Source organism: Schistocerca serialis, chromosome 7 (assembly GCF_023864345.2).
Source record: "Schistocerca serialis cubense isolate TAMUIC-IGC-003099 chromosome 7, iqSchSeri2.2, whole genome shotgun sequence".
Taxonomy (NCBI): Eukaryota; Metazoa; Arthropoda; class Insecta; order Orthoptera; family Acrididae; genus Schistocerca; species Schistocerca serialis.
The window spans coordinates 598,162,931-598,175,464 of record NC_064644.1 but is presented as its reverse complement, the minus strand read 5'-3'; the positions used below and the strand labels follow the sequence as shown (position 1 = coordinate 598,175,464).

At 41.1% G+C, this 12,534-nt stretch overlaps 1 protein-coding gene across 1 annotated transcript in view; it reads right to left on the bottom strand.

Moving 5' to 3' along the window:
- Positions 1 to 12,534, bottom strand: part of LOC126412044 (N(4)-(Beta-N-acetylglucosaminyl)-L-asparaginase-like) — a 174,853-nt gene that overhangs the window by 138,422 nt on the left and 23,897 nt on the right. The window lies entirely within an intron of this gene.

Sequence of the window (12,534 nt, the reverse complement as noted above, 5' to 3'; positions counted from 1 at the left end):
ATCACCTTAGGAGATTACAGCCAGATATTTAAAGACGTGACTGTGTCGAGAAAGATACTACAAATGCTGCATTTGAACATGACATTTGTTTCTCATACTGATCCGCATTATCTATGTTTAGAGCCAGATTTCATTCATTATCCCAACTTTTAGTTCAGTCTTTTACACCTCGAGTAGAACCACTTATTAGCTTCAGTCATCTTCATCTTATATTGCCAAAACTCCGTCATCTTATTAATAACTTGAATACAAAGTATTGATGTTCCAAAATAATATTCCTTTAATAGTTGTTATGAACCTCCTTTCATCTTCTTAGGCTGTCGTCAGATTACTCAATACTAAACACTCAGTCCACATAACTTCAGCAAGAATTCATAGCTGTATAAAGATTGCTGTACAAAAATTTATGACATTTTATGTCTATACCCCCCCCCCCCCCCCCCCGCCATGAACCATGGACCTTGCCATTGGTGGGGAGGCTTGCGTGCCTCAACGACACAGATAGCTGTACTGTAGGTGCAACCACAGTCCACAGTGGAGGAGTATCTGTTGAGAGGCCAGACAAATGCGTGGTTCCTGAAGAGGGGCAGCAGCCTTTTCAGTAGTTGCAGGGCCAACAGTCTGGATGATTGACTGATCTGGCCTTGTAACACTAACCAAAACAGCCTTGCTGTTGTGATACTGCAAACGGCTGAAAGCAAGGGGAAACTACAGCCGTAATTTTTCCCAAGGGCATGCAGCTTTACTGTATGACTAAATGATGATGGCGTCCTATTGGGTAAAATATTCCAGAGGTAAAATAGTCCCCCATTCGGACCTCCAGGCAGGGACTACTCAGGAGGACGTTGTTATCAGGAGAAAGAAAACTGGCGTTCTACGGATCGGAGCGTGGAATGTCAGATCCCTTAATCGGGCAGGAAGGTTAGAAAATTTAAAAAGGGAAATGGGTAGGTTAAAGTTAGATATAGTGGGAATTAGTGAAGTTCGGTGGCAGGAGGAACAAGACTTCTGGTCAGGTGAATACAGGGTTATAAATACAAAATCAAATAGGGGTAATGCAGGAGTAGGTTTAATAATGAATAAAAAATAGGAGTGTGAGTAAGTTACTACAAACAACATAGTGGACGCATCATTGTGGCCAAGATAGACGCAAAGCCCATGCCTACTACAGTAGTACAAGTTTATATGACAGCTAGCTTTGCAGATGATGAAGAAATTGGGGACAGGTATGATGAGATAAAAGAAATTATTCAGGTAGTGAAGGGAGACGAAAATTGAATAATCATAGGTGACTGGAATTTGACAGTAGGGAAAGGAAGAGAAGGAAACGTAGTAGGTGAATATGGATTGGGGCTAAGAAATGAAAGAGGAAGCCACCTGGTAAAATTTTGCACGGAGCACAACTTAATCATAGCTAACACTTGGCCAAGAATCACGAAAGAAGGTTGTATACATGGAAGAACCCTGGAGATACTAGAAGGTTTCAGATAGATTATATAATGGTAAGACAGAGTTTTAGGAACCAGGTTCTAAATTTTAAAACATTTCCAGGGGCAGGCGTGGACTCTGACCACAATCTATTGGTTATGAACTGTAGATTAAAACTGAAGAAACTGCAAAAAGGTGGGAAGTTAAGGAGGTGGGACCTGGATAAACTGAAATAAACAGAGGTTGTACAGAGTTTCAAGGAGAGCATAAGGGAACAGTTGACAGGAATGGGGAAAAGTAATACTGTAGAAGAAGAATGGGTAGCTCTGATGGATAAAGTAGTGACGGCAGCAGACGATCAAGTAGGTAAAAAGACGAGGGCTAGTAGAAATCTATGAGTAACAGAAGAAATATTGAATTAATTGATGAAAGGAGAAAATACAAAAATGCATTAAGTGAAGCAGGCAAAAAGGAATACAAATGTCTCAAAAATGAGATCGACAGGAAAAGCGAAATGGCTAAGCAGGGATGGCTAGAGGACAAATGTAAGGATGTAGAGGCTTATCTCACGAGGGGTAAGATAGATACTGCCTACAGAAAAATTAAATAGACCTTTGGAGAAAAGAGAACCGCTTGTATGAATATCAAGATCTCAGATGGAAACCCTGTTCTAAGCAAAGAAGAGAGAGCAGAAAGGTGGAAGGGGTATATAGAGGGTCTATACAAGGGCGATGTACTTGAGGACAATATTATGGAAATGGAAGAGGATGTAGATGAAGATGAAATGGGTGATATGATACTGCGTGAAGAGTTTGACAGAGCACTGAAAGACCTGAGTCGAAACAAGGCCCCAGGAGTAGACAACATTCCATTAGAACTACTAACGGCCTTGGGAGAGCCAGTCCTGACAAAACTCTACCATCTGGTGAGCAAGATGTATGAGACAGGCAAAATTCCCTCAGACTTCAAGAAGAATATAATAATTCCAACCCCAAAGAAAGCAGGTGTTGACAGATGTGAAAATTACTGAACTATCAATTTAATAAGTCACAGCTGCAAAATACTAACGCGATTTATTTACAGACGAATGGAAAAACTGGAAGAAGCCGACCTCGGGGAAGATCAGTTTGGATTCCGTAGAAATGTTGGAACACATGAGGCAATACTGACCCTACGACTTATCTTAGAAGAAAGATTAAGGAAAGGCAAAGCTATGTTTCTAGCATTTGTAGACTTAGAGAAAGCTTTTGACAATGTTGACTGGAATACTCTCTTTCAAATTCTGAAGGTGGCAGGGGTAAAATACAGGAAGCGAAAGGCTATTTACAATTTGTACAGAAAGCAGATTGCAGTTATAAGAGTCTAGGGAAATGAAAGGGAAGCAGTGGTTGGGAAGGAAGTGAGACAGGGTTGTAGCCTATCCCCGATGCTATTCAATCTGTATATTGAGCAAGCAGTAAATGAAACAAAAGAAAAGTTCAGAGTAGTTATTAAAATCCATGGAGAAGAAATAAAAATGTTGAGGTTCGCCAATGACATTGTAATTCTGTCAGAGTCAGCAAAGGACTTGGAAGAGTAGTTGAACGGAATGGACAGTGCCTTGAAAGGAGGGTATAAGATGAACAACAGCAGAAGCAAAACGAGGATAATGGAATGTAGTCGAATTAAGTCGGGTGATGCTGAGGGAATTAGATTAGGAAATGAGACACTTAAAGTACTAAAGGAGTTTTGCTATTTGGGGAGCAAAATAACTGATGATGGTCAAAGTAGAGAGGATATAAAATGTAGACTGGCAATGGCAAGGAAAGCGTTTCTGAAGAAGAAAAATTTGTTAACATCGAGTATAGATCTAAATGTAAGGAAGTCGTTTCTGAAAGTATTTGTATGGAGTGTAGCCATGTATGGAAGTGGAACGTGGACGATAAATAGTTTAGACAAGAAGAGAATAGAAGCTTTCGAAATGTGGTGCTACAGAAGAATGGTGAAGATTAGATGGGTAGATCACATAACTAATGAGGAGGTATTGAATAGAATTGGGGAGAAGAGAGGTTTGTGGCACAACTTGACTAGAAGAAGGGATCGGTTGGTAGGACATGTTCTGAGGCATCAAGGGATCACCAATTTAGTGTTGGAGGGCAGCGTGGAGGGTAAAAATCGTAGAGGGAGACCAAGAGATGAATACACTACACAGATTCAGAAGGATGTAGGTTGCAGTAGGTACTGGGCGATGATGAAGCTTGCACAGGATAAAGTAGCATGGAGAGCTGCATCAAACCAGTCTCAGGACTGAAGACCACCACCACAACAACAACAACAACAACATGTCTATATCGACACAAAACACAAGCGTAATGGAATACTTAAAGAGATAGTGAACAAATAAATCATGTAATACAGCATATTCAAATATTAAAACGATATGAATGTACAGTGAAAAGCCAAAGAAACTGATACATCTGCGTAACAACATGTAGGGGCCCCACGAGCATGCAGAAGTGCCACAACATGATTAATGTCTGAAATTGGGCTGGATGGAACTGACACCATGAATCCTGCAGGGCTGTGGAGATCTCTTTTGAACAGCATGTTGCAAGGCATCCCGTATATGCTCTATAATGTTCATGTTTGGGAAGTTTGGTGGCCAGCGGAAGTATTGAAACTCCGAAGAGTGTTCCTGGAGCCACTCTGTAGCAATTCTAGATATGTGGGGTGCGACACTGTCATGCTGCAATTGCCTAAGTCTGTCACAATGGACATGAATGGACACAGGTGATCAGACAGGATGCTTATGTATGTGTCACCTTTCAAAGTCTTTTCTAGATGTATCAGGTGTCCTACATCAGCCCAACAGCACACGTCCCACACCAGTACAGAGCCTCCACCAGCTTGAACAGTCCCCTGTGGACATGCAGGCTCTGTGGAATCATGAGGCTGTCTCCATAACAGTACACGTCCATCCTCTCGATACAATTTGAAACAAGACTTGTCCGACCAGTCAACATGTTTCCAGTCATCAACAGTCCAATGTTGGTGTTGATGGGTCCAGGCAAGGTGTAAAGCTTTGAGTTGTGCAGTCACCAAGAGTACACGAGTGGGCCTTCAGCTCCGAAAGCCCATATTGATGATGTTTCATTGAATGGTTCACACGCTGACACTTGTTGATGGTCCAGCACTGAAATCTGCAGCAATTTGTGGAAGGGTTGCACTTCTGTCACGTTGAAGGATTCTCTTCAGTCGTCACTGGTAACATTCTTGCAGGATCTTTTTCCAGCTGCAATGATGTCAGAGATGTTTTAATGGATTTCTGATACTCACAGTACACTCATTAAATGGTCATATGATAAAATCCCCAATTCATCACTACCTTGGAGGTGCTGTGTCCCATCACTTGTCCATCGACTATAACACCATGTTCAAACTCACTTATATATTGATAACCAGCCATTGTAGCAGCAGTAACCAATCTAACAACTGTGCCAGACACTTGTCGTCATATAGGTATTGTCAACTGCAGAGCCATATTCTGCCCGTTTACATATTTCTGTATTTGAGAACACATGCCTATACTAGTTTCTTTGGTGCTTCAGAGTAGAATGATTTGTCTTTTCAAGTTTTTTGTAGGGAACTAACAATTAAATTGGCAATGTAACAGACACAAGTGTAGGTAGTTTCATCAGCTGAAATCCAAATACAGGGCTATTACAAATGATTGAAGCGATTTCATAAATTCACTGTAGCTCCATTCATTGACATACGGTCACGACACACTACAGATACGTAGAAAAACTCATAAAGTTTTGTTCGGCTGAAGCCGCACTTCAGGTTTCTGCCGCCAGAGTGTTCGAGAGCGCAGTGAGACAAAATGGCGACAGGAGCCGAGAAAGCGTATGTCGTGCTTGAAATGCACTCACATCAGTCAGTCATAACAGTGCAGCGACACTTCAGGACGAAGTTCAACAAAGATCCACAAACTGCTAACTCCATTCGGCGATGGCACGCACAGTTTAAAGCTTCTGGATGCCTCTGTAAGGGGAAATCAACGGGTCGGCCTGCAGTGAGTGAAGAAATGGTTGAACGCGTGCGGGCAAGTTTCACGCGTAGCCCGCGGAAGTCTATGAATAAAGCAAGCAGGGAGCTAAACGTACCACAGCCGACGGTTTGGAAAATCTTATGGAAAAGGCTAAAGCAGAAGCCTTACCGTTTACAATTGCTACAAGCCCTGACACCTGATGACAAAGTCAAACGCTTTGAATTTTCGGTGCGGTTGCAACAGCTCATGGAAGAGGATGCGTTCAGTGCGAAACTTGTTTTCAGTGATGAAGCAACATTTTTTCTTAATGGTGAAGTGAACAGACACAGTGTGCGAATCTGGGTGGTAGAGAATCCTCACGCATTCGTGCAGCAAATTCGCAATTCACCAAAAGTTAACGAGTTTTGTGCAATCTCACGATTTAAAGTTTACGGCCCCTTTTTCTTCTGCGAAAAAAAAACGTTACAGGACACGTGTATCTGGACATGCTGGAAAATTGGCTATGTCACAACTGGAGACCAACAGCGCTGACTTCATCTTTCAACAGGATGGTGCTCCACCACACTTCCATCATGATGTACGGCATTTCTTAAACAGGAGATTAGAAAACCAATGGATCGGTCGTGGTGGAGATCATGATCAGCAATTCATGTCATGGCCTCCACGCTCTCCCGAGTTAACCCCATGCGATTTCTTTCTGTGGGGTTATGTGAAAGATTCAGTGTTTAAACCTCCTCTACCAAGAAACGTGCCAGAACTGCAAGCTCGCATCAACGATGCTTTCGAACTCATTGATGGGGACATGCTGCGCCGAGTGTGGGAGGAACTTTATTATTGGCTTGATGTCTGCCGAATCACTAAAGGGGCACATATCGAACATTTGTGAATGCCTAAAAAAACTTTTTGAGTTTTTGTATGTGTGTGCAAAGCATTGTGAAAATATCTCAAGTAATAAAGTTATTGTAGAGCTGTGAAATCGCTTCAGTCATTTGTAATAACCCTGTAATGTTGTCCTGAGTTCATTGCATATTTCTTTCAGAACATATAGGTAAATTATCAGTATGTAATTTTTAGGCAATGTTGATTCATCTGGTATATTTTGATTTACGCAGCCAACTCAGAAACCTTAGGGTCACAAGAATGCGTTTGTGAAAGTGGTGAAGGTGTCAATGTGATGGAAATGATTTTTTTTTTTTTTTTTTATTTTTGTTAAAAGCTGGTAGTGGTCAAATGTTTACTTTGCATATGTTTTGAAATATAATGCCTTTTTTTTCCTTTTTTACATCTGATCTGGACAGACTAAGAAAGCCTATACATTGTTTTACATGCTAAAAACTATGACAGTAATATTGACACTCAAAGATATAGTTGCTGCGAGTGGCAACGGCGATGCTAAAAAGAGACTGTTGTACATTGTACCTCTGGCTCTGTTAGCCAACTTGAATGGAATTTCTACTTTTTGTTTTGTTTTGTGTTGTGTTGTCTTCCTAGTGGTAGCAGAGAGAGGTATATATTGTTGCTTGAAAAGGATAGTCCATAATTGCAATCAAAACTGTAACTTTAATGTTTGTTGTCTATACAGAAAAGGTGGAAGGATTAAAAACCATTGTAATTCAAAAGAGCTTGTCTTGATGAGGTAAACGGCAAATATAATCATCGTCAAAGACAACAAAACAAGGAAAGGTAATTCATTCTTTTAAAAATCTGACACTTTACATTGGACATTATATATGTTTAAGTTTTACCAGCAAGATCTACATCCTGTGGCAAAAACAATTTCAAAAGCCTCCATAGAATTCATAATAACACGGATCAAAACCAGTGATGAGTGACACTGCTGTCTTTTCGCAAAAGTAACATTCAATAGCCTGGACATGGATTTATTTTTGCTACAATGATTAAGGATCTGCTGCTATTTTCATTCCCCTCCCATTTTTCTTTGAGACTGTGCAAATCCATCAATACTAAATCATCAATTGACCCAGCTGTGGAGCCCTAGAGTCGACATCACCGAAATTCAAAAGAAGAATTCTTCTTCCATCAAATTTCTATTTGACAAACATTCATAATATTCTTGTTTTTTATTTTATTTTATCTTTCCTGCACAGTCAAACAGTCCAGCAGATATTCATTCAAGAGAGAATTAGCACATTACTGCAATTAACTTGGGGAAGGGATATTACAGTGTGCAGCAGAGTTATTATGCTGGTCGGAGAATCAAATCTGGTGGCATAGGACGTCACTGTATAGTCGAGCTGGAAGCTTCCTAGATTGTGTGCTGATAGCAGGGATAGCCTACTGTCATCTATTGTGTGTTGATAGCAGCGATAGCCTACTGTCACCTTCAACTATCGCTTACAACTTATTTGCTGTACTTCAACCATGTTGACAGTGGGGGCTGTTTATAGCTGATGATGCTGCCTCCTCCAGCTTTGTGTCTACTTCAGAAGTCACTAGATTCAGCACCAGAGCAGTTCAGCAATTCCACATAAGCAACAAGATGCCACCTGGTGCAGCCCCCTTCCAGCATGTCCTCTGCACAAAATAATGATGATTGCAACACCAAACTGTAGGTCTGCAGCAGTGAAAGGACCATGACTTGAGAATCCAATGAGATACATAGCTTAGGGGAAAATAGCAAGTACAGAAAACTGATGTAGGCAGTTATTAGTATCTCCACTTAGCATAAGTTACAACCAAAATGATGACCCGGAGAGAGATCTATGAGTTTCGGCACGTGTCTTTAAGGACGCAACACCTTTAGCTACTCCTACTCTCATATTTGTTCTTCCTGAGAATGTTACAACGCATAGTACAGAAACTTTGGATGGTTTAAAATTACTGTACTGGGGACATAAGCAAAGAGGTTTATCTTGAGCTGAAACTTTTAGGTCCTTCACATGAGACCTGAATCCATCTAAGAACTGTTACAATATGTGGCCATTTACTGATAGGAGTTTCCTTTCTTCTCTTCTGCAGTGCTTTGTTCCTTAAAGGCAGAAGGAAGGAGCAGCAAATTGCCTGGATGACTTTTATACACTATTCATATGTTGTCATAACATATTATTAAAGAAAGAATAGTCACAAAATATTACAACTCCCCTCTTCATTTCAAATTTCCCCTTTTCATTTCCAATTTCCCCTTTTCATTTCCAATTTCCCCTTTTCATTTCCAATTTCCCCTTTTCATTTCCAATTTCCCCTTTTCATTTCCAATTTCCCCTTTTCATTTCCAATTTCCCCTTTTCATTTCCAATTTCCCCTTTTCATTTCCAATTTCCCCTTTTCATTTCCAATTTCCCCTTTTCATTTCCAATTTCCCCTTTTCATTTCCAATTTCCCCTTTTCATTTCCAATTTCCCTTTTTCCATGTTCTAATGTTCTGCGATAATGACTAATTTAAATAAATGGAGATACCATTTGAGGACAAAAGTAGAAAACAGTGGATCGCTTTTGTATTTTATAAGATGGCTACGCTCTAAAAGACTGATATGCAGAAACAAATGCTGGCAGACACAACTGCTGGTGTGTGTGTGTGTGTGTGTGTGTGTGTGTGTGTGTGTGTGTGGACACCTCGGCCCAAAATACTGATTTTTTCAGTGTTGCTGGATACAATACTGAAATATGGAGGTTGTGTAGCCTTTAGCACTTTATTAGGCTCATCATAATATATACAGCTCTTCATTTTAATTTCCCATATTTTCATCTCTGCAACAAAATAGGGACATTTCTCACTTAAAGTCATATGCTGTCAAGAACAATGAAGGCATATTTCCTCAAGTAGCATTCCATGCTTGCTTATTGTGCTGTTTGGCCACGTTTCTCACAAATATTGGTAGCTTGCCCTTCATATGTGAGCACAATGCATGATGACAATGACAATAATGTCCACTTGTTGTAAGATCACCATGACAGTTTCATTCACTGTTTTGTGCTCACAAGGTAATGAAAACAATTTTGGCATGGATTCTTTTGATTTGTTTGGTTTGTGCATTCAAGACAATGTTCTCTCTGAACTCTTTTGTGCCTATGGACAGAGCAGCTTAAGTTTGTGATGAATTTAGTGACATACCGTACTTCAAGATGCCCCAAGCAAAGCTAGTTTTCAGTTTCACATTACAATTAAAGATAAATGTGCAACCTCAGTTTTGCCAAGCATGGTCCATACTTCATGCTATCAGAGATCATGTGGCACAAGAACTCTTATCTTAGAAGGGTAATGGTGTGATTTCCCCTGCAGCAGCTGGTCATCTGGCATCACTTACAGTGACAATAAGGAAACCATCTGGCATGTTATGCTTACGTGCAGATTTAAAGGCAACAGTAAATCCACAAACTGTGACATTTTCATCTTTTGCCACAGCCTGAGGAAATCATGGACAGACTTTCTGCAGATCATGTCTTTTGTAAGACTGATCTTTACGATGTTTATGAAAGTAGTAACAAGTTTTTGTGATGCACACCCACATTAGGTTATTTGCATTTTTTGAGGCTGCCTTTGAGCAGCGTGTATGCATCTGCAATTTTTCAACATTATTCATCACAGTTGACTGCTGAAGTTCTTTCTTATTTGCACTATTTGGATGACATGATCATTTCAGTTCGAACTTCCAATGAACATCTTTCCAATCTCCGGAAAGTATTTCAAGTGATCCCATATGCTGGGTTAAAGTGTAATAAAGACAAGAGCTCCTTCTTTCACACTGAGATTGAATATTTAGGACATATGATCAACACTAGATGTACCCACCCTTTGCAGTCACACCTGACTGCCATCTGGGACTTACCAATTCCTAGGAATGTCAGTGAACTCCAAACTGTGTTGGGTAAATTGACTTATTACATTTGGTCAATTCCAAAAGCTTTGCAGATTGCTGCTCCACTGCATTGTCTTCGACAAAAGAATGTTACCTTTGAGTGGACCAGATAGTGTCGCATCACATATCAGAAACTGCAAACACTCACAGTTGATGCAAACTCTTATAGGACTGGCACTATTATCTCACATTGTGTTCGATCTTTGGACACGCCAATTGCCTTTGCATCCAAGCTCCTCAACAAGCACACTGAAACTACTCCTAGATTGAAAAGGATGCTCTGGCTATCGTATATGGGGTGACTAAATTCCACCAACACTTGTATGACTGAAAATTTTACTTTGTGATGGATCACAAGCCTGTCACCTTGCTGTCCAACCACTTCAAGCCCAACCCTCTGTACATGGCATGAAAGTTACAGTGCTGGTGTCAGTACGAAATTGTGTACAGCCCAATGGCTAAGCATTCAAACACAGCACATTCTCTCACCTCCCAGTTGGTGATGATTCAGTGTTTGACATTTCTGAAGATACACATTTCCATGTTGATGTTCAGGACAATGAAACACTTGATGTTTTCCCTTAGCCAATGGCAGATTGCTCAGACAATGCCTGTGGACTCCAATCTCATGGAATTGTTGCAGTATCTTCACATTTGTTGGCCACATGCAGTTGTATGCTGTTATTTTGCTCTTAGGCACAACTAATCTGTTTAACCATGATCAGTACCGAGTGGTTGTGCCATGTCCACTTCGGAAGGAAATTCTTCGCTTTCTCCATCGAGGACACTGGAACACTGTGCACACTAAGCAGCTCACCTGACGCCACTGCACATGGGTTAGCATGGGCATTTTAATTGAACAACTGACATTACAATGTCCGGCATGCACAGGACACCAGGCTGCTCCACCACAGAAATGTTTTGATTGGCACAAGCCCAGCGCCCCTTGGTAGCATCTGCATCTTGTGTGTCCCTGTTGGAATTCTTGTTGGCTTACTGAGGTAGACTAAGACAGCTTTCGCAAGTTTCTGTTTGTGAAATAGAGCCAAGAGTGTGATGTTGATTTTTTGCTTCAAAGGTCTACTAGAAGTGTTTATTTTAGGCAATGGACCCCACTTCACATCAGCAGAATTTCAACATTTTTGTGAAAACAACAGCATTAAACATGTGCTGACAGCAGTTTTATCCTCAATCTATTAGTGAAGTGAAACACTTCATCTGAGCATTCAGACAATAGATAAAGGAGATACACGCTTCCCATACATGGGACCAAGCTTTAATGATTTTTTTCTATCATGTCATTCCCAACCAAACAACGACAAGTGACAAGCAGAACTTCTGCACAGATGCCGACATAGCACACTGTTTCAGCTAGTGCCTCCTCTGTGGAGTTTGACCCACTCACAGCCCTCCAAGTTAAATGCTAGTGATTTTGTCTTTTTAGAAAATTTGGCAGACACAGGTGCTGGGAACAAGGCATTATCAAGAAAGTTTTGAGCCATTATTTGTGTCTTATAGAATCCCACTGGGCTGCAGCTGCACCAACAGAATCAGCTTCCTCTTGTGTAACCTATGTGATCCTGCTATGGGTTTGCATTTGCAGATTCAGTGTCAGGAGGACCCTGCAGCTTCAGTTGCCATTGCCTCCCTGATGCCCCGCACCTGGCGGGGAGTCAATGGCCATTGATGCAGAAGTGTCGCCATCACCAAAGTACCAGCAGTCCCAACTGAAAGAGGTGGACCCACTTCACCCTTCCATCTTCCAGCAGGTTACCAAGGATCCTCCAGTCGCTGTTACGCCTTCCCCAATTGACTGGGAGAGGGTGGGGGGGAAAGTGGTGTCTTACACTATTGACACCATGCCAGGCATTCTACATCCAGAGGCTGGCAGTAATATAAGTGACTGGCCTTCCAATCTGGAGCCAAGTCATAGACACAACCTCTGCTGCATGTGCAAGGACGTTTAAGAAGATGCCGCACCAATGCCTGCCATTCTAATCACGGAGTTCACTTTGAGCCTTTTGCAGCATTACTAGTTTACCTCTTTATTATTGTGACTGTTTATGATGAATGTGCCTGAGTAATGGACTCGTGTACAATACTATTTGGACTTGCAAAAGAAAGTTAAGTAAACAATGTTACATACAGATTACATGTGCTTCTAATTACTTTGCTCCCTGTCTCGGCACCCACCTATTCCTCACCATCCACTGCTGGGTCGACCCAACACCATCACTGTTTCAATCCACAATTTAGCAC